At 46.6% G+C, this 4377-nt stretch overlaps 1 protein-coding gene across 1 annotated transcript in view; it reads right to left on the reverse strand.

Moving 5' to 3' along the window:
- Positions 1-2530, reverse strand: part of ADA2 (adenosine deaminase 2) — a 47781-nt gene extending 45251 nt beyond the window's left edge. The window contains exon 1 of the mRNA XM_017882006.1: positions 2348-2530. The gene's annotated coding sequence lies outside the window, so the exon portion shown is untranslated. The remainder of the gene's footprint in view (positions 1-2347) is intronic.
- Between the last annotated feature and the right edge of the window lie 1847 nt (positions 2531-4377).

Genomic DNA, 4377 nt, shown 5'->3' on the forward strand with positions numbered 1-4377 from the left:
TATATATATATATATAGAGAGAGAGAGAGAGAGAGAGAGAGACTCATATAAAATGTATTAAAATGGATTAAAGTTAAAATAAATAAATAAATAAATAGCAAATATAACCAGAGAGCACAAGAGCATAAGACATTTGAAGAAAGGCTTCAGCCTGAGAAAGAAACCAAAAGAAAACACACAGAGGTAAGGAACCGAGAGGAAATAAAGCAACACGGGAACTAAAAGAAAAATCTGAAAGAACTGTAATTAACATCCTTAAACACATAAAACATTGTGTGTGTAAAACAGGAATAGGAGGTAATAAAAAAATAGAGAATTAGAAAGAACTTTCAGAAATTAAAAATAGGAAAGCCAAATGTTTAAAAATTTACTAGCAACATTAAAATGAATTTAAAGAAAATATTTTTAAAAGTAAAGCAAAATAGGAGAAAGGAAAATGAGACGATTATTGGTTGAGGAAATCCAACACCCAAATAACAGACATTTCAGAAGGAAAAAAATAATAATAACAGGTGAAGGAAATAAGCAAATAAAGAATACAAGAAATTGCCCCAGAACCGACAGTGTCTATTGAGTACCTTGCACAGCACAATCATTCAGTGGCCACACCAAGGTGCAGCATCTTGGTATTTCAGAGCATTAGCATTAGAAAGGATTATCAAAGGCCGGGCGCAGTGGCTCAAGTCTGTAATCCCAGCACTTTGGGAGGCCGAGCCGGGCGGATCACAAGGTCAGGAGATCGAGACCATCCTGGCGAACACGGTGAAACCCCGTCTCTACTAAAAATACAAAAAAATTAGCCGGGCGTGGTAGTGGGTGCCTGTAGTCCCAGCTACTCGGGAGGCTGAGGCAGGAGAATGGTGTGAACCCAGGAGGTGGAGCTTGTAGTGAGCTGAGATTGCGCCACTGTACTCCAGCCTGGGTGACAGAGCAAAGACTCCGTCCCAAAAAAAAAAAAAAAGAAAAATATTAAGTAAATAGAGGTGCTGCAAGGATATGACAAAAATAGAAAGTTTGCTGCTCATTAAATCATTTTAATATCCAAGACTCTTTCCAGCTCAGTTATTCTGTAGTATATCAGATACCAAAGAAAATTTTAAGAATGAACTAGTATCAGTAATATGCAGTTATTGTAGAAGCTGTAACCCCAAAATCAGAGTGCTGGACTTCAGAAGAATCCCTTTAACTTCATTAAGTCTTTGACTCTCTTTTTTGACCACAGCGTTTGCCTGCTACTAAAATCTTTAGGGCAGGAGCATGGTGACTTCTACGTCACCATCCAACCTATCCCATGCAGCATTCTCCATCAACAGCCCTGCCCCTTGTCCCTGTCTCCCTGGTGACGCATAACAAAGGCCATCAAGCTCCCAAATCTTCAACTCCATCCTCTCCAAGAAGGACCCCAAAAGCATTTGTGTCCCAGCAACTGTGAACTTTTCCAGGCTGCCAGACAGAAGTTTATCTAATGCTGGTCAAGACCCGCCTGGTTGAATACTAGAAAAAACAATCCCTGTTCACAATGTATTGCTATATCTACTTCATCTTCTCTCCTCCACAAATTTTTCCTTTTCCTTTTTTTTTTTTTTTTTTTTTTTTTGGAGATGGAGTCTTGCTCTGTTGCCCAGGCTGGAGTGCAATGGCAGGATCTCAGCTCACTGCAAACTCTGCCTCGTGGGTTCAAACGATTCTCCTGCCTCAGCCTCCTGAGTAGCTAGGATTACAGGCGCCCGCCACCACACCTGGCTAATTTTTGTATTTTTAGTAGAGACGGGGTTTCACCATTCTGGCCAGCCTTCCTTTTACTTTTAAAACAGGAGGCATGAAAACTTCACAAATTAGTTTGCTTCCAGACTAAGAAGAAGGGAGGCTGGGCGTGGTGGCTTATGCCTATAATCCCAACACTTTGGGAGGCTGAGGCGGGCGGATCACTTGAGGTCAGTAGTTCAAGACCAGCCTGGCTAACACGGTGAAACCCCGTCTCTACTAAAAATACAAGAATCAGCCGGGCGTGGTGGCACACGCCTGTAATCACAGCTATTAGGGAGGCTGAGGCACAAGGATCACTTGAACTCAAGAGGCAGAAATTGCAGTGAACTGAGACTGCGCCCCTGCACTCCAGCCTGGGTGACAGAGTGGAGGCCACATGCATCTGTGGTCCTGAGAAAATGCCCTTGGGCCCATTTTCAAAAGCCTGCTGGGGAGAAAGCCTGTTACTCCTCCACTGAGAGTCTCAGACCCATCTCAGATAGGGACAGGGAGAGGCGTAGGTGAACCAAGCCCAAACCCCAGACTTCCCAGCTACCTCCTGAACCTCATCAGCCCAGAGCTCCAAAAGGACCCCAGTTACCTCGGAACAGCTCCAGAAACTGATGGCTGTTTGCTTAGTGCCCCAGCATCTGTGCAGAGCACCAGAAAAGCTCACCAACTGCTTCACTTCCTCTCTGGGTAGCTTTTACTTCCCTTCAGTGTGCACCAGGGATCCGAGGAGAGGGGCTCTGCAGTGCTGAGGCAGCCGGAGTGGCAAGTGTGTGGTTTACATGTATGCTTGCTGTGTGCATTTGAGTTTGATGTGGGGGGCTTGTGTGCATGCTCATGTGGGTGTTTGTGTGTTCGTGTGTGTTTCAGTTTATGTGCATGTGTTTTTTGTGTGTGTGTGTGTGTGTTTTTTTTTTTGTAGACAGAGTTTCACTCTTGTTGCCCAAGCTGGAGTGCAATGGCGCAATCTCAGTTTACTGCAACCTCTACCGGCTGGGTTCAAGCAATTCTCCTGCCTCAGCGTCCTGAGTAGCTGGGATTGCAGGTATGTGCCACCATGCCCCACTGATTTTTTGTATTTTTAATAGAAATGGGGTTTCACCATGTTGGCCAGGCTGGTCTCGAACTCCTGACCTCAGGTGATCCGCCCACCTCAGCCTCCCAAAGTGCTGGGATTACAGGCGTGAGCCACCATGCCCAGTGGCACGTGGGTTTATTTGTGTTGGAAGGAGGGTATGTGTGTGCTTGTGTGTGCTGTGTCTTTGAAGGTCCACAACATATTAGTTTTGGAAACAAGCACCGCAAGAGGCACTCCAAAATCTGTTCCTGAACTCTGGGAAGTTCTCCTTTTTCAAAATGTGACTGTGGACTGTCGGGCAACCCACTAGACAGAGGATAAAAAGTAGCTATCATAAAATATATGTTTTGGTGGGGGAATCAGGGATGTGACAGGACAGTAGAGGGGGCAGTAGGTGGGAGACAAGAGCTGGGGCGTGAAGAGGACCAGCAAGAGCAACGCTCCGAGGGACAAGTGGAGCAGACAAGGCTCCTGTGCCCAGGACGGTCGGAATCAGACCTTGCTTTGTACCTAGCCTTAGCACTCTAGCAGTGGGGCCTCGACCAAGTTGTTTCAACTCTCTATACTTCAGTTTTCTCATCTGAAAATGTGGATAATATTGTCAGAGGGTCCATTGTGAGAATTAAAGGAAGAACACATGCAAAGTATCTGCCACATAGTAAGCTCTCTTTTTTTTTTTTTTTTTGAGACGGAGTCTCGCTCTGTCACCCAGGCTGGAGTGCAGTGGCCAGATCTCAGCTCACTGCAAGCTCCGCCTCCCGGGTTCACGCCATTCTCCTGCCTCAGCCTCCCGAGTAGCTGGGACTACAGGCGCCGCCACCTCACACGGCTAGTTTTTTGTATTTTAGTAGAGACTGGGTTTCACTGTGTTAGCCAGGATGGTCTCGATCTCCTGACCTCGTGATCCGCCCGTCTCGGCCTCCCAAAGTGCTGGGGATTACAGGCTTGAGCCACCGCGCCCGGCCATTAAGCTCTTGATAAATATTAGCCGTGACTATTCTTAGAAGTAACCACTGGGATGCGTCATCCAGGCCAACTAGAAATGCAGACATGGGAGGCTACACCAGGGACTTCCATGACACATGCATGGTCTAAAGGCTCGATTGCACCCCACTCCTCCCCAGTCCCACTCAGATCTACCCCCAGACCCCAAATCTACCCTCCAAAGCCTACAGCACTTTCACTTCTGCAGCTCCCATACATCTGGGGCCTTGGTGCTCCTTTTTGTCATTTTCTCCAAAAAGTACCAAGGTCATTCATCTGATAAACAGGAAGAAATCCGAAAGTGAAAACACAGAGGGGTCAAGGATTCCCTCATCAAGAGTTAAGACTAGGCCGGGCTCAGTGGTGCACGCCTGTAATCCCAGGACTTTGGGAGGCTGAGGCGGGTGGATCACAACATAAGTTCGAGACCAGCCTCTACTAAAATACAAAAATTAGGTGTGGTGGCATGCACCTGTAATCCCAGCTACTCAGGAGGTGGAAGCAGGAGAATTGCTTGAACCCAGGAGGCGGAGGTTGCAGTGAGCTGAGATTGCACCACT

The sequence above is a fragment of the Rhinopithecus bieti genome, unplaced genomic scaffold (assembly GCF_001698545.2).
Source record: "Rhinopithecus bieti isolate Rb0 unplaced genomic scaffold, ASM169854v2 scaffold_1368, whole genome shotgun sequence".
NCBI lineage: Eukaryota > Metazoa > Chordata > Mammalia > Primates > Cercopithecidae > Rhinopithecus > Rhinopithecus bieti.